This window comes from Ranitomeya variabilis, chromosome 6 (assembly GCF_051348905.1).
Source record: "Ranitomeya variabilis isolate aRanVar5 chromosome 6, aRanVar5.hap1, whole genome shotgun sequence".
NCBI classification, from domain to species: domain Eukaryota; kingdom Metazoa; phylum Chordata; class Amphibia; order Anura; family Dendrobatidae; genus Ranitomeya; species Ranitomeya variabilis.
In genome coordinates, this window is record NC_135237.1 from 491,256,411 (window position 1) to 491,278,895 (window position 22,485).

Here is a 22,485-nt window from a genome sequence, read left to right on the forward strand (position 1 = left end):
TTTTTGGATATCGGCCGATCCAATCCGATACCGATACTTTCAAATATCGGAAGGTATCGCTCAACACTAGTTATCAGCAAATACTGGAGGTAAATTTGCAATCATCAGCCCACAAGCTGTTTTGGGATGTCATTATGATTTAAAAAGAGAAAACATAGTAGTCTGACAATAAATGACTTCACCCAACCACTAACCATCAGTGAAGAAAAAGTTTTGGTGTTATCATTCATATTCTCTGAAAAAAAGGCCAAGAAAGCAAAAATTCTGCTGGGGTTTGTAAACTTTTGAGCACAACTGTATGTGTAAGATGGGCTGTAAGTTTGAATGTGGGCTGGCTGGTGTAGGATTGGTTTATGGGGTAAAGGGAGGTTCATGAAGGGGTTATAAAAGAATAAAAGCGGGAAGGAACTCCCTCTTTCCTACCTCTGCCCTCAGAAGATCACCAACCCCTCCCACCCTTAACTGATCTGATTATATTATTGTCATAGTTGGTGGGAATTCCTGGCCCCAAAAATTACATGCTCACTGCCTTGCAGTGACTTGACGCAGTGTAACATTTTAAAAGCAGGTGTGACATGCAAAGGTAGTGCTGAGTGCTCTGGCTTCAAAAGCATCCAGCAACTAGAGGGGTTAACACAGTCACAGGAGACAGAAAGTGGTTAGCAGAGCCCCAGGGGGATTGTGGGGAACTTTTTGACTATTCTGCCAGCAGCCATAGGGATGAGTGTTGTGCGATCTGTCTCTCACAAAAGTTCTGGCAACTGAACCATAGGAACACAGGATTCCATTAAAGCGTGAAGCTGGGCTAATGCCTGTACTGCTAGTTGAGAAAGTCTATCATGAACAGGAAGATAAGGACTGGAAGAAATGGTGTCACAGGGATCATCTCCCTTAGCAAACCCTCCCCAATCTCACTGTGCTAGAAGGAAAGCTGTGTACTACTGTGCCTTTGTAAAGAGTCTTGATCTGTGCTGAACTGTGCTATCAAAAGAGACTGTTAGTCAATGTGCCTTTAAGAAGCAGCTGTACTGTTTATGAAGCTTGTGCTTAAGAGATTTGAATTGCACTGGATATGCTGTGATATTAAACTACACTGTCCATCTGTTCATGAGGACTCTTTTAAATTGTGTCAGTGTGAGCAAGTGGATCCATCTTGTGCCTGAGGAAGCTGCAGTGCATGGCCGCCCTGAGTAATGGTTCCTCCAGAGTTCCAAAGAATTCATGAGACCTGTCCCGCCCCTATCTGAACCTAGCGGCGTGCACATAACACAGTCCCATGAAGGTTTGAAAGTGATTTATTGATCATAAAAACTGTGGCCATTTGTTCACCCAACATTATAGACTTGTGTCTTTTGGTTTGATCAGTTATAACAGCCTGGTCATCCATAAGGTATGATTCTGAATAAAAGCAGTCTATTTGTGTCACATTTTTATGAACTTTCCAATTTGCCGGTGTTAGGGCAGGGCAGACTAGACATCTGCATATGGCACCCACCCTCTTTGGGGCCCCCAGGGTCTACAGCAGGAGCTTCACTGATAAGTGAAGCTTTCAATGTAGAGACTGGTTAAGGACCTGTAGCAACATCATGATCATGTGACCATGATGTCACCGCAGGCCTTGCACTCTGGGGAACGTCAGGACTTTTAGTGAGGGCCTGGCATTAAAAGAAGAGCATTCAGTTAAGGACAAAAACACTGGCCACTGGCACTTCCCCCATCAGAGAGATAGAAGCGCTGATGAGCCAGTGTTCTTACCCTCCTGCACGGTGCCTCTGAGGGGGAGAAAGAGCTACAGATGGCCGGCACCTAACAAGCCAAGCTGCCAGATAAGTTGTCCTGTATTCACTTGTGTGTGCTGCTGATGATGGTAGAAGTGACGCCTGTCCTGTCAGCCTCCTCCTGCTCTTGTCGGCAGTCCCAGCAGAGGACATGGCAGGGAGGTGTCTGCTGGGACAGTGCTGCTGTGAGCAGGATAAGTTGCATCTCATATTGTGAAGCATCTTCTTTCTCTCCAGCAAAAAGCAGTATGTGTATCTGAGGTACGTGTACTGTGTGTATCTGAGGTACGTGTGCTGTGTGTATCTGGGGTGTGTGTACTGTGTGTATCTGAGGTAAGTGTACTAGGTATCTGAGGAACGTGTGCTGTGTGTATCTGAGGTATGTAAACTGTGTATCTCAGTTATAAGTACTGTGTGTGTCTGAGGTGTGTGCAATGTGTGTGTATCTGAGGTACGTTTACTGTGTGTATCTGAGGTACGTGTGCTGTGTGTATCTGAGGTACGTGTACTGTGTGTATCTGAGGTGCATGTACTGTGTGTATCTGAGGTACGTGTACTGTGTGTATTTGAGTTATGTGTACTGTGTGTATCTGAGGTACGTGTACTGTGTGTATCTCAGGTATGTGTACTGTGTGTATCTGAGGTACGTGTACTGTGTGTATCTGAGGTACGTGTACTGTGTGTATCTCAGGTATGTGTACTGTGTGTGCAGCGCCCCAGAGTACTGGTCGTTGCAGTATTGTCGCTCTTCCACCAGAGGGAGTGATGGTACGTCTGATGGCACTAAAGGAGTTCACCTGACCAGGTATCACAGTCACACACTACACTTCACACTCCGGCCACCAGGGGGAGCAAAAGGTTCTATCTATTAGGCCACTCCTCACACTCGGGTAAAACTGGGGGTTGGAAAGGAAGTTAGTGAGAAAGCTGCCTGGGTGAGACCCAGAGAAGACCTGTCAGGCAGACAGGGGGAGAAGGAGGAACATCTGAGCTGCAGACAGAGGTCCCTGTCAGGGGTGGGATCCTGGCAGAGACTTAGCAAGAGATACAACACACAGGCGCTAGTAGGAAGGCTACTGATTTCCACCTGCAAAGGGAACTCTGGATGTGCCTTCGGACCAGCCGGATTCAGCTAGCCCTGTTAGCAGTGCTCTGGATTGTGGACGCTGAAGTCTACAGTAAAAGGTAAAGAGACTGAAACCCTGTGTCCTCGTTATTTACTGCGACCTACACCATCACCATCTACCTTACTGGGAAGCCCTGGGGACATACTTCACCTGTGGGAAGGTATTCCAAAGGTATTCCATCTAGCTGCCATAACATCACCCCAGCGGACCCCTAAGCAGCGTCGGTCACCCTGACCGAAACCACAGGTGGTGTCACGAACACTTGACAAACTACACCTCCTTTTAATTGGGCGCCCCTTAGCAGGGCTACGGACCGGGTCGGGCCACCGTGACATCCCCAGAACCGAGACAGAGGGACCCGGTACCGAGTACCCCACTGCCCTGCGCTTGGGGGCGATCCAAATCTTGGCGTCACGAACAGGATCTACTTAAGCCTGAAAAATCGGGTCATGTGTGCCTTGGAACTGTGTCAGAATTGTGCTTGAACTGTGATTTGCTTAAAGACTGTGTATTGCAAAAGACCGCCAAAAATATTCCCGCTAAAACCGCCGCCATTACAGCGCTACGAGGAGCGCAGAAGAAGAAGAAGGGCGTGGAGTTGTGGGCGTGAACGAACTGAAGAGCGCGAAGAACAATGGCCGCCCAGTCTAAATATTTCTGTATTCTGAGGACGTGTCCGTCAGCAGCTGAGACCCGCCTCCTGATCCTCTATGGCGGGCGGAGACCGAAGAAAAGAAACTATGACTCAGAAGGAATGGAGTCGGCGACCCAAGGGGACCCTCAGAAAAGGATGGCCCCACGCAGACCTCCGTCGCCGGAGGATTTCTCCAGCATGCCAGCGCTGGAGAGCCTGGACCCCTTGGAGTTGCCTATGGAGAACCCGCTGCCTGCGCGACCATCGGCCCTGGCACTTCCCTCGGAGGAGTGGAGGGGCGTTGAGAGAGTCGCCACGAGCGCAGGTACCCGGTGCTGTGGCGTCTCGGGAGTCCGCGTCCTTTCCTCACCTGCCGCGTTCACCGCCGAGACCGCTGGAGCCCCGGCGTCTTCACCGCCGGACCCCAGACCACCGGGGGGACCTGACCTCGGACCCTTCCCCTGGGGAGAGTACTGGAACCACCTGATTGCCGAGTACCAGCGGGAAGTGGAGCGGGAGGCTCGTGGTGAGCTGCTGGGTTGCTACTTGCCGAAGTGGGGTGTCGTGATCATCTACCAGCCCCAGAGAGGAAAAGGTTTTGTCCAGGAGATCGGGTCGTTGGTGAGGGTCCACATCACCCGGGAGGAGGTAGACGCCTGCTTGTGTGGACAAGGTAAGGACCCCGTCCTGAAACCGGGTGTTCTGTCTTCATACACGTTGATACGGTGTGTGATCCGACATACGGCATAAACCACTTCTGTCTCCCAAATAAGCGGACTGTTCTCTGTAGTCTAACTTGTTTATTGGTAAACATGAGCGTGGTAAAACTAGAAGAATACAAATGATATGTATAAGTATTGGGCTAAACGATAACACAACTGCAACTAACAGGGAAACATACAGTATGGTGCAACCTCTACATAACTACATACAGCAGATTTCTGGTAACCACATTTCCTGTGTACTGGCTGCTATACAGTAATCACATTCTATAGAACAATATATTACCAGAACAAGGATCGCAGTCTTACCGGATAAACTAACCAGGGTGGCAGGTAAATGAAGTAGTTCCAACACAGCTGAATAACACGAGTGAACAGGAAATAGAAGAGAAAAGGCTGGGGAATTCCCCAATCCCATGATGCTTTGCTGAAACCCACAATGCAACACTCTATTATTCATGGAAAACACAGGTTATAAATTTATCCACCACTGGGTGGTGCTATAACACAACAAAACCAGAACTATAATAATAGTTAACCTTTTAATGCTTGAAACGAACCCCTGTCCTGTTAGAAGGACAGAACACTCCCCGCTTGGCATCAACCGATGCCACACACAGCTCTTTTGGCGAAAACAGTAAGACAAGTTCCGCAACTGGTCTGAGGAATTAAACGAACGAGGGCACAAACAAGCAAATTCCAAGTTGAGAACCTGGTGAACCGGTGGGATTTGAGGTGATTGTCTTTAGTCACAGTACGTAGAACGGATACCTGAGGGCGGATTTCCTCATCTGCCTCTGGATCCACCAATTCAAAGATGTTTGACTCGTCCACATATGGCGTCGAACGGTATAAGAATGTAGGGCCGGTGAACCAGGTTGTGTCCTTAAGTTGTCTTGCTTCAACGGATCTGGTTGCGTGGTCCACCGGATTGTGGTGCGTGGACACATAGTGCCACTGTTTAGGTTCGGTGGATCTCCTGATCCTTAGCACCCGATTGCTGACATAGACATAGAAGCGACGAGTTTCATTGCAAATGTACCCCAGCACTACCTTACTGTCAGTGTAGAACTCGACTTCCTTGATTTCCAGGTCCATTTCTGCCGAGATAAGCTCAGCTAACTCTACTGCCAGCACAGCTGCACAGAGTTCCAGTCTGGGTACTGTGTGTTCACGGAGTGGGGCCAATTTTGTCCGGCTCATAACAAGCCTTACGTGGCATTGTTCATTGATGTCAGTTGTTTTCGAATATGCCACTGCTGCAATTGCCTTGGTTGAAGCATCGCAGAAGATACAAAGCCTTTGCACCTTGATTTCTGATGAAGGCACAGAAGCATATGGTCGTGCCACGTAGAGACTTGACAGGGTTTCTAAAGAATTTTTCCATCTTTCCCACAATTCTTTTTTATCGCTGGGAAGCGGATCATCCCAATCGGATGTCTCTTGGGTGAAGTCTCTCAACATCATTTTACCTTGGATAGTTACAGGGGTTACAAATCCCAGAGGATCGTACAAGCTGTTCACAACGGACAGGACGCCTCTACGCGTGAAGGGTTTCTCTTCTTCGCTGATCTGGAAGGTGAATGCATCCTTTTTCAAATCCCAGAGTAGACCCAGGCTCCGCTGCATGGGAAGGGAGTCTGTGCTTAAATCCAAGTCTTTTAAATCGGTTGAGTAATCTTGAGAGGGAAAGGCTGCCATTAGTTTCTGGCTGTTGGAAGCAATTTTGTGCAACCTCAAATTGGATGAAGCGAGCATTTCTTGTGCCCTTTTCAGGAGACTGACTGCCGACTCCTCTGAGGGTGTGGATTTCAGGCAGTCATCTACGTAGAAATCCTTTTCCACAAAAGATCTTACATCCGATCCATACTTTGCTTCACCCTCTCTGGCCGAATGTCTAAGGCCATAGATAGCGACAGCAGGGGAAGGGCTGTTCCCGAAGATGTGAACCTTCATACGATATTCCACGATGTCCTTGTATGGGTCATTATTGCGGTACCAGAAGAACCTCAAGTAGTTTCTGTGTTCTTCTTTAACAAGGAAGCAGTGAAACATCTGTTGTATGTCAGCCATAAATGCTACTGCGTCTTTGCGGAAACGAAGAAGTACTCCCAGAAGTCTGTTGTTGAGGTCTGGACAAGACAGGAAGAAGACGTCGTTTAAAGAAACACCTTCGTATCTGGCACTTGAGTCAAATACCACTCTTATCTGACCTGGTTTCTTCGGATGATACACGCCGAAAATAGGTAAGTACCAACATTCCTCGGAATATTGAAGTACAGGTGCAATTTCCGCGTGGCCACTCTGGAATATTCTCTCCATGAAGGTAAAGAAGTGTTGTTTTGTTTCTGGTGCCTTCTGCAGTTTGCGTGTAAGGGAGACAAATCGACGGTAGACAAGTTCTCTGTTGTTGGGTAAGCGTTGCCTCTGTGGTTTGAATGGTAAAGGTGCGACCCAACTCTTTGATTCATCTCTTACTATCTCTCGCTCCATGATGTCCAAGAACAGTCTGTCCTCTATGGACATTGCTACCTGGTTGTCTTCTCTTTTCCTGTGGAAAACTGTGCACCCTATATGATCTTGCTCACCGTCGCATGCATGGTCTTCACAGGAAGGATCAGCTAACAGACAAGGTGGAGGGGTGTGGTGTGGCAATTCTTTAACCAGGAAACTGCTCTCGCATGGCTGGAAGAGAGACGGGCGTCCATTCTCGAGGGTATTGGTGAGCATGCTGTTGACTGATGTCGGCCTGTGTGCTCCACCCAAACAGACATCTCCCACAATGACCCATCCTAGGTCAAGTCTCTGAGCATATGGGGCGTTTTGTGGGCCGTTGATCTGTCCTCTAGCCTTGTGGACCCGTAGTATGTCTCTTCCGAGAAGTAAGACAATAGGAGCTCCTTGGTCGAGCTCTGGTATCAGGTGAGCTATACATCTCAAGTGGGTGTGATGAGCTGCTACCTCTGGTGTAGGTATCTCAGACCTGTTGTCTGGAATCTGGTTGCACTCCAGTATTGATGGCAAGGATAAGCAGGTTTGACCGTCTATAGACTCTACTTTGAATCCAGTTGCTCTCCTCCCCGCCGTCTCGACAGTACCTGCACATGTCTTCAAGGAGTACGGAGAGCCGGGACCAGCAATGTTGAAGGTGTCGAAGAGAAAGGATTTAGCTAGAGACCTGTTGCTCTGATCATCCAAGATTGCATATACCTTGATCGCCTTATCCCGTTGGCTCGCTGGGAATACTCTGACAAGACAGATCTTTGAGCAGGATCTTCCTGCTACGAGTTCCTTGCAGATTTCTGTGCACCGAGAAGTGACCACTGGGGTGTCCACGTCGGGGTCCGTCTGTTTTTCGGCAGACTCTTCTACTCGTGACGATACCCCTGAGGGTGGTCCAGGATGTAAGGCCGTGTTGTGCTCCACACTACTACATTCTGTGCATTTCACACTGGTTTCACAGTTCTTGGCGAAGTGTGAGGTTGTCTCGCAGCATCTGAAGCATATCTTGTTTTCCTTTAGGAAACTCTTACGGTCTTCTAGAGACTTCTCCCTGAAGGCTCTACATTTTAGGAGAGCATGAGGTTTCTTGTGTAGGGGGCAGTGTTTGCTGAGATCCTGCGGTTTGTCCTCTTCTGGAGAAGACTTACTTGCCCTGTAAGGAAAACCTGTGGAGGTAACATTAGTTTTGTGGACTGCCACTGGTGTTTTACTGGGTTTTACACCAGAGGCAGCGGTACATGACATAGTGAAATCGAAACTAGGGTCATTTCTAACTTTAGCCTGCTGAGCAACAAAGTCTACAAACACCCTGAAAGGAGGAAATGGTACCTTATGAGCCTGTTTGTAACGGGACCCGTGACTGACCCACTTTTCTTGTAAGTTGTAAGGGAGCTTTTGGACAATCGGGTTGACACCTCTGGCAGTGTCCAGAAATGCCAACCCTGGTAGATCACCTTCTGCCTGAGCAGCATGTACCTCCATTAACAAGTCGCTCAGTTCCCTGAGCTTTTGATAACCCTTATTTGCTATCTTGGGGAAATCATCAATTCTTTTATACAAAGCATTTTCTATAGCTTCTATTGACCCATAACATTCTTCGAGTCTCTCCCACACCATACGAAGTCCTGTGTGTGGGTACTTTATGTTAATGTTCCTGATTCTTTTGGCGTGTTCAGCTGACTCGCTCCCAAGCCACTTAACCAGAAGATCTAACTCTTCACTACTGGAAAGATGCAAGTCTCTGATGGCATTCTGAAAAGAGGCTCGCCATGCTCTGTAGCTTTCAGCTCGATCAGTGAACTTTACAAGTCCCTTGGTCACCAGCTCCCGGCGGGTAAAGAACCTTGCAAAGTTCATAGTGGCTGAGTCTGTGCCGACGTGAGCTGGTGTGCTGTTGTTATGCGGTGTTTGTGGTGCATCCTCATACCTGGTAGGAGCTTCTGGCATAGGAAAGTCTGTATAAACCCGTTCAGTGGCGAAGGGTGTCCCTGTCAGTCTGGGTGGAGGCCGTACCTTCTGTTCCGTAGGACGGTAGTGGTGATCAATGTCGTTTCGCAGTATACTTTCCTGCTTCCAGTACGGTGTTTGGAGGAAGGATCTCTGGTAATCTGTATAGGCTGGTTGGTGTAACGGATCAGAGTTGTCTTCCACTTTGGAATGTTGGCGGACATATTCTGTGACGCGTTGAGCAGGGTCCTGATGATCAAGGTCTGGTCCGCGTATGTCGCTGCCTCGCTCGGATTCAGGAAACTCCATGGCTTCTAAAAACTCAGCTTTGGCTATTGCGGCTGCTGCTTCTTTTTCAGCGGAAAGCCTTTCTAAGGTCGCTTGCAGGCGGGCTCTTTCTGCTTCTTGTTCTGCTCGCAGGCGGGCTCTTTCTGCTTCTTGGCGGGCTCTTTCTGCTTCTTGGTCTGCTTGTCTTAACTTTAACTGCATCTCTTGTGCAGCGAAGGAGGATCTCACTTTCGCCGCCTCAGCTTCTGCTCGGGCGAGGGTGGCAGACCTTTTCGAGGAAGACTTGCTAGAGCGGCTTGTTTGGGACCTCGTCCTGAGTGAAGATGTTTGACTTGCAGACATTTTATGTCCGTTTGCAGGCTGTAGGACGTCTCGGAGCGGGTAGGGGTGACTTCAGCGTGGACTGAGACGTGTGGTGCTTGGTGGGCTGCACTCTCGGTACTTGTGACTGTATGGCGGCCGCTGTGGTATCTGCAGGCAGTGCGGTGTGGTACAAGCGGCTGCGTAGGTGGTATTTGCTATCGCTGGCATCTAGCCTCCCTTTACTGTAATCCCGGCGCCTAGCTCCCGTTTTACTAGCCTCCGCTGGTATTAAGTCTCCGTTTTACTGTTCTGTCTTCATACACGTTGATACGGTGTGTGATCCGACATACGGCATAAACCACTTCTGTCTCCCAAATAAGCGGACTGTTCTCTGTAGTCTAACTTGTTTATTGGTAAACATGAGCGTGGTAAAACTAGAAGAATACAAATGATATGTATAAGTATTGGGCTAAACGATAACACAACTGCAACTAACAGGGAAACATACAGTATGGTGCAACCTCTACATAACTACATACAGCAGATTTCTGGTAACCACATTTCCTGTGTACTGGCTGCTGACGTGGTAACCTACCGCCGGTACAAAAGGGGAACGGCTGGTGGGCCCGGGATATACAGCAATGCACAACCCTCCTGGCAGTGTCCAGAACCATCGGGGAAGAACTTGCCGCTGACGCGGCTGCAGCAGCCTCTGCCGCCGCTGGCATCATCCATCGGACCACCCAGACCTTTATTGCCGCGCACGACCTGGTCGTGCAGAAAGAACAGACTCATGGAGTGCACCAAGCACCGGGAGTGGACTTGGAATCAACTCTTCCCAAGCCACAGAGGGCTATTTGTCAGGTAAGGCCCTGGTGGAGGCCGCCTCCTGAATTATAAGAATGAACCTCAGAAAACTGAGTATGTACATAGTTATTTTAAAACTTTCCCTGTTGTTTTTGCTGCTAAACCCATCTAGGGTTATTTCTTAAAGGGATCCCTTTGTTGACCCGGGATCCCTATTGTTTCCAGTTTGCACAAGTTCATCATTGTTCTAAGAGACTGCCGAATCATGGACGGTGAATGGTTCACAAACTGTCGCTGTATATAGTTTGCACCTTCTTAAAGGTGCTCCCTACTGGTTTTACACAAAGAAGAGCTTTTTGAAGAGACTGTTCCTGATTACAGCGTGGAAGTTCTTGCTTTGAACAGACTTGCAAATTGATGATTTGCGCTACCTCAAAAGAGACTTGGCTCCCTCCTTAAAGGGAATGTTCATTTGTTGCACTTAGCCTGAAACATGATAATGTTGCCTTAAATAGTTAGATAGTAATAATGTTTTATATAGTGATAGTCTGTAGTTAGTAAAGATAGTGATAAGGAATAGAAGTGTTGATAATGTTCTTTAAATAAAATTGAAGTTAAAGTAATTGCTAGGTTTCATAGAATTAGACTAAAAGAAGAATGCAGTAGGCCTGGAGGGGTAGACAGATAGTCCTGCATACGTGAAAGTAAAAGAGAAAAATAAAGAAAATGTTAATTTGCACTTTTGAGCTTTATAGCATGCCTTTAGTGGGTACACGCCCTTAAAGGACAAGTACTGTTTTATATTTGCACTTAGTAGGTAGCATACCCGTATGGGTAATGACAGTTATTTATAGTTAGTTAATTAATAAGTGTTATTTAAAATCTTAAGCACAATGTAAATATGTTCTTGTTTGCAACGTGTAAGTGTCCTCACCTCCCATAAAGGGAAGCATTGTTATATTTACTTGTTTACAGCATTTCAAAAATGTTGTATGCCTTTTACTAACATGTATTGTTGTTCTTCTTTTCCCAGTCCGGGAGTACTAGATTTAACGGGGGGAGTGCAGCGCCCCAGAGTCCTGGTCATTGCAGTATTGTCGCTCTTCCACCAGTTTGGAGTGATTGTACGTCTGATAGCACTAAAGGAGTTCACCTGACCAGGTATCACAGTCACACACTACACTTCACACTCCGGCCACCAGGGGGAGCAAAAGGTTCTATCTATTAGGCCACTCCTCACACTCGGGTAAAACTGGGGGTTGGAAAGGAAGTTAGTGAGAAAGCTGCCTGGGTGAGACCCAGAGAAGACCTGTCAGGCAGACAGGGGAGAAGGAGGAACATCTGAGCTGCAGACAGAGGTCCCTGTCAGGGGTGGGATCCTGGCAGAGACTTAGCAAGAGATAGAACGTTACGGAGCTGCGCCTGCACCTGATTGTGGCAGCATCCTAAGAAAGGACAAGAAGCGAAGTATATTGTGGAGAAGTGAGAAACGAGATCACAAGGAGATAATACCAGGAGGCGTCCTGCCTTAAGATCGGCAACATCCTTCTGAGGCACGTAGCCGGTGGCCGGAACACCGAGGGAGTAATAGGCTCTACGCATTACTTCAAACAACGGCAGGATAGTTAATTCCAAGTTGGCTGCCCAACCTTAATACCTCATGAAGACAACGGAGGCAAATTGTGGGAGAGGGGCGTCTCTAGGGTCCCTATAAAATAGCTCCAGGCCTACCCGTCATACGGGTCGTCCTATCCATATCATCTGGGGGACGGAGAGAGAATATCAGAAACATACACAACAGTTGTGATGACTATCCCGTGGTGCTCAGCAGGGAAGTACTACAACACACAGGCGCTAGTAGGAAGGCTACTGATTTCCACCTGCAAAGGGAACTCTGGATGTGCCTTCGGACCGGCCGGATTCAGCTAGCCCTGTTAGCAGTGCTCTGGATTGTGGATGCTGAAGTCTACAGTAAAAGGTAAAGAGACTGCAACCCTGTGTCCTCGTTATTTACTGCGACCTACACCATCACCATCTACCTTACTGGGAAGCCCTGGGGACATACTTCACCTGTGGGAAGGTATTCCATCTAGCTGCTATAACATCACCCCAGCGGACCCCTAAGCAGCGTCGGTCACCCTGACCGAAACCACAGGTGGCGTCATGAACACTTGACAAACTACACCTCCTTTTAATTGGGCGCCCCTTAGCAGGGCCACGGACCGGGTCGGGCCACCGTGACATCCCCAGAACCGAGACAGAGGAACCCGGTACTGAGTACCCCACTGCCCTGCGCTTGGGGGCGATCCATGAGTATGTGAGTTATGTGCACTGTGTGTATCTGAGGTACGTGTATTGTGTATATCTGAGGTGCATGTACTGTGTGTATCTGAAGTACATGTACTGTGTGTATCTGAGGTACGTGTACTAGGTATCTGAGGTACGTGTACTGTGTGTATCTGAGGTATGTAAACTGTGTATCTCAGGTATAAGTACTGTGTGTAACTGAGGTGTGTGCAATGTGTGTGTATCTGAGGTACATTTACTGTGTGTATGTGAGGTACGTGTACTTTGTGTATCTCAGGTATGTGTACTGTGTGTATCTGAGGTACGTGTACTGTGTGTATATCAGGTATGTGTTCTGTGTGTATCTGAGGTACGTGTACTGTGTGTATCTCAGGTACGTGTACTGTGTGTATCTCAGGTATAAGTACTGTGTGAATCTGAGGTGTGTGCAATGTGTGTGTTTCTGAGGTACGTGTACTGTGTGTATCTGGGGTACGTGTACTGTGTGTATCTCAGGTATAAGTACTGTGTGTATCTGAGGTGTGTGCAATGTGTGTGTTTCTGAGGTACGTGTACTGTGTGTATCTGAGGTACGTGTACTGTGTGTATCTCAGGTTCGTGTACTGTGTGTATCTCAGGTTTGGGTACTGTGTGTATCTGAGGCATGTGTATGGAGCGCGCCGCAAGGACCGTGGGATACTCGGTACCGGGTCGGCACAGTTCTTAAAGGGGAAGTCACAGCGGCAGTGACCCGGTCTGTGGCCCTGGGCGTCCAAAAAAAAAGGGGATAAAGTGAAATGAGAAATAAACTCTAATGTAGTAATGTTCGTGATGCCACCTGTGGTACTCGGCCAGGGATGGCTTACGATGTGGTACCATCAGCCAAGGGTCCACTGGGGCTGATGGTATTGCAGCAGAGTTGGTATAGCTCCCCACAGGTAGAGCTTAGTTCCCAGGGCTCAAGGTGCAGTTGGTAAGGGATGATGGATGGTGGAGTGCAGGAAATAATTGGAGGACACAGGATCTGCAGTCACTTTACCTTTTACTGGTGAAATTGCAGTCCAGCACACAGGTTACAGGTGATCTTTGGAATCCAGGCAGCCTGGAAGCGGTTCTGGCCAGGTGGGGTTGGAAGCCTTCCTTTCTGCACTGAATTATGGGTTTTCGATGCATTAGCTTTCCTCAAGCCCCTCTCTCAATTTGTCCCTCAGGTGGAACACTACCTGCATGGCAGGCAGCTCAAGACTTTTTACAGGTAATAATAATAATAATCTTTATTTTTATATAGCGCTAACATATTCCGCATCGCTGTCCCCGTTGGAGCTCACAATCTAAATTCCCTATCAGTATGTCAAGGTGACTCTGGGCTCTAATCTGCTGCTGTGCCTTCGAGTGTCAGTTGTGGCTAGAAGACCTGCAATCTCCTGCCTCCCCAGTTTCTGCTGTGGGGCATACAGTTCCCACACAACCTCGGACCCTGGTGTCCGGCTTCTTGCACTCGATCCTGGGAGTGAGCTCAATCGCAGCTCCACTCCCAGTTTCCCTGTCCTCCTGTGCTTCCTCTCCCTTCACTGTCTCACATAGACTGACTCTAAGGCCGGCCTCACACTCAGCCTTTGTAAATACGGTCCGTTTTTACGGCCGTAATATGCAGAAAAGTCCCCAAAATAGTGATCCGTATGTCATCCGTAGGCAGGGTGTGGCAGCGTATTTTGCGCATGGCATCCTCCGTATGTAATCCGTATGGCATCCGTACTGCGATATTTTCTCGCAGGCTTGCAAAACCGACATCTAATGGATTTATGTGCTCAAATGTTCGTTAAAACATATATACAGTATATATACACTCACCGTCCACTTTATTAGGTACACCATGCTAGTAACGGGTTGGACCCCTTTTGCCTTCAGAACTGCCTCAATTCTTCGTGGCATAGATTCAACAAGGTGCTGGAAGCATTCCTCAGAGATTTTGGTCCATATTGACATGATGGCATCACACAGTTGCCGCAGATTTGTCTGCTGCACATCCCAAAGATGCTCCATACAAGGCAGGATGGATCCATGCTTTCATGTTGTTTACGCCAAATTCTGACCCTACCATCCGAATGTCGCAGCAGAAATCGAGACTCATCAGACCAAGCAACGTTTTTCCAATCTTCTACTGTCCAATTTTCGATGAGCTTGTACAAATTGTAGCCTCAGTTTCCTGTTCTTAGCTGAAAGGAGTGGTACCCGGTGTGGTCTTCTGCTGCTGTAGCCCATCTGCCTCAAAGTTCGACGCACTGTGCATTCAGAGATGCTCTTAGGCCTACCTTGGTTGTAACGGGTGGCGATTTGAGTCACTGTTGCCTTTCTATCAGCTCGAACCAGTCTGCCCATTCTCCTCTGACCTCTGGCATCAACAAGGCATTTCCGCCCACAGAACTGCCGCTCACTGGATTTTTTTTCTTTTTCGGACCATTCTCTGTAAACCCTAGAGATGGTTGTGCGTGAAAATCCCAGTAGATCAGCAGTTTCTGAAATACTCAGACCAGCCCTTCTGGCACCAACAACCATGCCACGTTCAAAGGCACTCAAATCACCTTTCTTCCCCATACTGATGCTTGGTTTGAACTGCAGGAGATTGTCTTGACCATGTCTACATGCCTAAATGCACTGAGTTGCCGCCATGTGATTGGCTGATTAGAAATTAAGTGTTAACAAGAAGTTGGACAGGTGTACCTAATAAAGTGGCCAGTGAGTGTATATATATATATATATATATATATATATATATATATATATATATATATGTCATTGAGACACATATATATATATTCTGTATTTATATTTAATTCAGCACGATATATGTGAAAAGCCGGTAATTCAATTGCCGGCTTTTCATTTCTCCTTCCCAAACCCGACAGGATATGAGACATGATTACATACAGTAAACCATCTCATATCCCTTTTTTTTTTGCATATTCCACACTACTAATGTTAGTAGTGTACATGTGCAAAATTTGGGCGCTGTAGCTGCTAAAATAAAGGGTTAAATGGCGGAAAAAATTGGCGTGGGCTCCCGCGCAATTTTCTCCGCCAGAGTGGTAAAGCCAGTGACTGAGGGCAGATATTAATAGCCTAGAGAGGGTCCATGGTTATTGGCCCCCCCTGGCTACAAACATCTGCCCCCCAGCCATCCCAGAAAAGGCACATCTGGAAGATGCGCCTATTCTGGCACTTGGCCACTCTCTTCCCACTCCCGTGTAGCGGTGGGATATGGGGTAATGAAGGGTTAATGTCACCTTGCTATTGTAAGGTGGGTCTGAAGGTATGTATATTGTTGGTTTATTATTTTTCAGAGCGAGGGTCTTCAGGTGGATTGAGAGAGCAATAAAATATTAAAACAACCTGTGTGTTTATTTAATTAAAATACTTTTTAATAATGTGTGTGTGTTTTTTTAACCCTTTCATACAATTGGATTAATAATGGATAGGTGTCATAATTGACGCCTCTCCATTATTAATCTGGCTTAATGTCACCTTACAATAGCAAGGTGACATTAACCCTTCATTACCCCATATCCCACCGCTACCCGGGAGTGGGAAGAGAGTGGCCAAGTGCCAGAATAGGCGCATCTTCCAGATGTGCCTTTTCTGGGGTGGCTGGGGGCAGATGTTTTTAGCCAGGGGGGGCCAATAACCATGGACCCTCTCTAGGCTATTAATATCTCCCCTCAGTCACTGGCTTTACCACTCTGGCGGAGAAAATTGCGCGGGAGCCCACGCCAATTTTTTCCGCCATTTAACCCTTTGTTTTAGCAGCTAGAGCACCCAAATTTTGCACATACACACTACTAATATTAGTAGTGTGGAATATGCAAAAAAAAGGGATATGAGATGGTTTACTGTATGTAAACCATGTCTCATATCCTGTCGGGTTTGTGAAGGAGAAATGAAAAGCCGGCAATTGAATTACCGGCTTTTCACTAACACCGCTGCGTATTTCTCGCAAGTCACACTGCTTGTCCGTGTGGAATCCGTATTTTTCTCGCCCCCATAGACTTTCATTGGCGATTTTTTTGCGCAATACGGTGACAAACGCAGCATGCTGCGATTTTCTACGGCCGTACAAGACCGTATATTACGGATGCGTAATATACGGCAGATAGGAGCTGGGACATAGGGAATCATTGGGCCGTGTGTAATGCGTATTTTACGGATGTAGTTTATGTGCTCATACGTCCGTAAAACTCACTAGTGTGAGGCCGGCCTAAGGCTATGTGCACACGTAAGAAAAGAGGTGCAGAATTTTCTGCACAAAATCTGCATCTCCTGGCAGAATCCGCAGCTGCGTTTTTTATGCGTTTTTTGTGCGTTTTTGTGCGTTTTTTGTGCAGATTTTATTTATATAATGGAGGGGTGCAGAAACGCTGCAGAACTGCACAAAAGAAGTGACATGCACTTTTTTGAAATCTGCAGCGTTTATGCGCAGATTTTTCTGCACCATGTGCACAGCTTTTTTTTTCACATTGATTTACATTGTGCTGTAAATCACAGTGCAGTTCTGCAGCGTTTCTGCTGCAGAAAAATCTGCTGCAGATCTGCACCAATTCTGCACTAAATCTGCATCGTGTGCACATACCCTAACTCCTCCTCCAGACGAGAACTTATAGGAAAGCTACCCTGAAACTGGGTTTAGAGCTCCCCCTTCTGGCCTGGAGTCAGGAAAGTGTTGTACGGTAGTGTCACCTGCCAAAGGGACTCCTTCTCGCTTCCAGGCATGTCATCACCCTCCCCGGGAGGCAGGCAATACCACTGTGGCATCTGGATTCCTGGGGTGTCACATGTACTGTGTGTATCTCAGGTATGTGTACTGTGTGTATCTGAGCTATGTGTACTGTAAATTGGTAGGTTTGTGAGTGGCTGCTTTCATCAGTAGTTTGCACCTGGAGTCTGCTGCATCCTGCTTGTGCATTTGTGATCTGACTTGGTATTTGTAAGGCTGTTTTTTTCTGTTTTTTTTTTTTTAATTTTAGGTCCACCATTAATGTCACTAATTTGTACAATTAAATAGAAAAGGAAACTAAATTTGTTTTGAGTGGAATAAGGAAAATAAAGAGCTAAAATAATGTTGGTGCCTAAATATGCAGAGCCTTAAACTGATATGATACTTTGTTGAAGTCTCCTTTCGTGTCTTGTCATCAACGTAATGTCACTGTTGTACCAAATGTAACAAAAATTCTTGATGATCATCTTCACAGTATTCCATGGTATATGTAATGCCTTGGAAACGTTTTTGTACGCTACTGACTGATAACTTTCACAAATGAGATCCCTTTATTGTGTTGTAAGCTGTTCATAGACCATTGATTTTGTTGTAAAATGGAACAAAAAAATGTTAAGAAAATTCTACTAGAACAGCTAAACTTTATATGGGGTTAAGCAGAATTCCTTTAAATGATGGCAGTTCTGTACTGACTACAGTTAGTCCTTGGGTTACGACGGTCTCGTGTTACGTCGTTTCGTGGTTACGACGCTTTATACGTCGCCTCATTCCGACTTACGCGGTTTTGCGTCGTAAGTCGAACTACGTGCAACTACGTGCAGCGGCGGAAGAATAGAGTCCAGTACTGTACACTGTACCCGGTTACACGAGGAAAACGAGTCTCCTGCACGCCATAACACCCTAATTATGCAGGGTACTGTGTTAGGATAGGTGTTTGGATAGGCTAAGTGTTTGCAGTACTGTACTGTCATTATGGTACAGTACTGTATGAACATATGGTCCGACTTACGTCGAAATTCGGTTAACGACGCCGCGTAAGAACGGATCAACGTCATAAGTCGAGGACTACCTGTATTATTTAGCATGAGTTTAAATGTGATTGGCTAATTCTGAAAACAACAACATTGCCAATTATAAGAGAGTGTTCTCACTTATGCAACCATGCTATTTTGGTTTTGTTATTTTATTTTCCCCTTCAAAATTATTTCAGTTTGTTTCTCAATGCATTTGTACAGACTATGGGTCACATTCAAGAAGGAAACATTTCTGAAATGATTCTGCTTGGTATGATTTTTTTTCACATAAGAAAAACCTGGCATTTTCACATGTCTAGGGACACATGTTTTTTTTTTATAGCCATTGCATATACAATATGTTCACTGTTTAGATTTTTTTTCTTATTTCTTTAATTTTAGCAGTAAAGAGAGGGAGTGATTTGGAAGTTTTATTTTTTTTATATTTTCAAAAACATTTTTCTTTTTTTACTTTCTTTTCTTTTTTCCCTTAAGGGCTGTGAGCTTCTATATACTGCAACATATAGTACCAAAATGGCAGCCCTGTGGTCTTCATCAGGCCCCCAGCTGCCCTCGTAATCCATCAGTACCCTGCAATCACGTTTAATGTTCTTAATATACCATTCAAGAATAAAATCTTAATTATTATGTGTTAATTGCTATGTCTATCTGTCAGTCGTTGCTATAGCTCCATCCTTTTAGGCCTCTTTCACACTAGCGTCGTGTGACGTACCTCGCAATCTGTCGTTTTGGGAAAAAAACAGATCCTGCAAATGTGCCCGCAGGATGAGTTTTTTTTCCCATAGACTTGTATTGTCCACGGATTGCGACGTATGGCCATACTTTGCGTCCGTCGTGCACTGGATGCGTCGAGTTTTGGCGGACCGTCGGCAAGAAAAAACGTTCAAGTGAACGTTTTTTCGTACGTTGCGTCCGCCATTTCCTACTGCACATGCGCGGCCGGAACTCCGCCCCCTCCTTCCCGGACTTTAGAATGGGCAGCGGATGTGTTGAAAAACTGCATCCGCTGCCCACGTCATGCATAATTTTCACAATGTCCGTCGGTACGTCGCGCCGACGCATAGCGACGAACCCGTACCGACGCAAGTGTGAAAGAGGCCTAAGTTGTAAGGAAAGAAAGTAAGGGTAACCAGCTCACCTTCCAGGAAGGACAATTCAGTGTGAAAACCACTTGTATTCACATAGGAACCCTGGTAGACCTTGTTTGGTCAGGGTGTGGTGCAAGAGGTGTAATAGAATGGCTAGTAGAATGGAAGAAGGGTCCATATTCTGACTCCATAAGTAGGCTGCAAGTGTGGGGCTCTTGAGACACCATTTCTATGATGTCTCTATGTTCTATTACTTACATGAAAAGATTTCATCAGATAGCTTAAACTCAACTGCATGAAGATTCCAGAAGAAGGTTAATTTTCAAGATGAATTGTTGTAGTTATACACGGTAACAGTAGCAGTGGGGGATAAAGACTATTCTTAATCAGAACGCTTAGGGTATGTGCACACGTCCGGATTTCTTGCAGAAATTTCCTGAAGAAAACCCGAAATTTTCTGCAAGAAATCCGCATTTTTTTTGCGTTTTTTTCCCCGTTTTTTTCGCGTTTAGCTTGCAGAATTCTAAAGTTTTCCAAGCGATCTGTAGCATCGCTTGGAAAACTGACAGGTTGGTCACACTTGTCAAACATAGTGTTTAACAAGTGTGACCAACTTTTTACTATAGATGCTGCCTATGCAGCATTTATAGTAAAAGATAGAATGTTTAAAAATAATTAAAAAAATGGTTATACTCACCTTCAGACAGCGGATCTCCTTAGCGGCGTCCGTTCCTATAGATGCTGTGTGTGTGCAGGACCTTCCATGACGTTGCGGTCACGTGAGCGGTCACATGACCGATCTCGCGACCAATCACAAGACTGCGACGTCATCGCAGGTCCTTCACCGCACACCAGCTATAGGAACCGAAGCGGCAGCATGCACCGGAGAGGCGGGAAGACTCCGGAGGCCATCGAAGGTGAGTATATGACTATTTTTTATTTTAATTCTTTTTTTTTACCAATTATATGGTGCCCAGTCCGTGGAGGAGAGTCTCCTCTCCTCCAACCTGGGTACCAACCGCACATAATCTGCTTACTTCCCGCATGGTGTGCATAGCCCCGTGCGGGAAGTAAGGAGATCAATGCACTCCTAGGTGTGCGGAATCCCCGCAATTCCACATTTTTAATGAACATGTTGCTTTTTTTTCCCGTGATGCGATTTTTTTCGCGGAAAAAAATGCAACATTTGCACAAAAAATGCGGAATTCACTGTAAATAATAGGAGGCATATGTTAGCGTTTTTTTCGCGTTTTTATCACGTTTTTATAGCGAAAAAACGCGAAAAAAACACGAAAAATACTGAACGTGTGCACATGGCCCGCTTAGAACACATGCTTCCTAAGATGGCTGCCACACGGACAATGAGGAAGAAGAAGGGAGGGATCATGGACATCAGAGCTAGGGAGCCAGACAGGGAGAGAGGGAGGACAAACTACTAAAAAGGCAAACCTTATTGCATAGCTACGCAACAACATTACAATACCATACTATATGAGTCCCAAGATGTGGCACATTACAGGCCATGAGGACTGGGCTCCAGCACTAAGCAATGAGAAATTGTTAAAACATAACTTTGAAATAAATAATAATTGAACAGCTATGGATCCTAATCTTTCAAAAAAGGAGGACACAGCAGCATTTACAATTGTAGGTTTATAACTCGAGAGAGGCATGTGTGCTCATTTAAATTGCAGACTTACAGCTAAGAGAAATGTTTAGGATGTTAGGACCCATCAGAGAAGTGTCACCTTGCAATGGTTGATGGGCACACATCAATTGGCCAATTTATGCACTAAGAACCTTCATTTTTTGTAAGTACTTTTTTTTATAAGTACATTTTATTCAGCAACAATGTAGTTTAGATCTCGTGTTTGTATATATATCTTGGCCCTTACAGAGTGCTGCTGTGCCCCCTTTTTTTGTATGGTGTGCAGTAATTGCAGCTTGCAGCTGTTCACACTATATGAAGTTGTTGGTCAGGTTTTTTGTTTGAACAGTAAACATTATGTTTTAATTTTTTGCCATTTGTGCTGGAGCCCAGACTTCATGAACCCTTCTTCCTTTATGTGATGTCTTTTATGTTGTGGCCTCCCCTTTGAGACCCAAACACATATTGGAACAAGAGGGAAATCCTGATTGCTTTTCTGCTAGTGACAGTTGTATCGAAGGGGAGATTGACAGGAGTGACCGTACATGTCAGTGGCTTTCTATATTCAAATCTATGGGAGTTTGCAAACATTCCACAAAATTCTATGGATGAAAAATTATTTTTTAGAGTTTAAAAGGGATGTAGATACAAAGCAGTCAGAAAATTGTGCATTGGCTTCTGTATGAGCTGTGAGCATGCTCTGTGAGCTGTGGTGAGATCACTCTGTGCAGAGAGAGGGAGGAGGGAGATGGAGCTATCACCTATTGTCAGTGGTGGATTCTGTGTAATCTCCGTAAGCTTTATAATAGTACATAGTAAATATAAGTAAACTGACTGAACAACCATCTAGTCTGAACTGGTGCATAACCAAAAAAGTCTTACATAGCAAATAGATCAATGGCTGCACTCAACTGTACTAAAGCAAGGAAATGTGCGATACATGAAATGTGAATAGCTTAATGGCTTGTGAAATCTATCAAAAAACACATGAGATGCTTAGCACAAGATTTAGCCAAAAATGTGAGCCCATCCACCAAACGTCAAGGTAATCTCAAATCGGATGGGTACCTGACCTGACTGCCTAGTGTGAACACTTACCTATGGCTAATAACATGGTAAAGCCTGCATTTATAGGAAGGTCAGAACCAACTGTGTTTGGATGTAATTAAAATCACAGCATGGTGGAGGGCGGGACATTCAAGTCAGAAAAAATAGTACATAGTAAATATAAGTAAACTGACTGAACAGCAATCTAGTCTGAACTGGTGCATAACCAAAAAAGTCTTACATAGCAAATAGATCTATCCTATAAATGCACCTTCCTATAAATGCAGGCTTTTCCATGTTATTAGCCATAGGTAAGTGTTCACACTAGGCAGTCAGGTCAGGTACCCATCCGATTTGAGATTACCTTGACGTTTGGTGGATGGGCTCACATTTTTTGTCCAAATCTTGTGCTAAGCATCTCATGTGTTTTTTCATAGATTTCACAAGCCATTAAGCTATTCATATTTCATGTATCGCACATTTCCTTGCTTTAGTACAGCTTTATA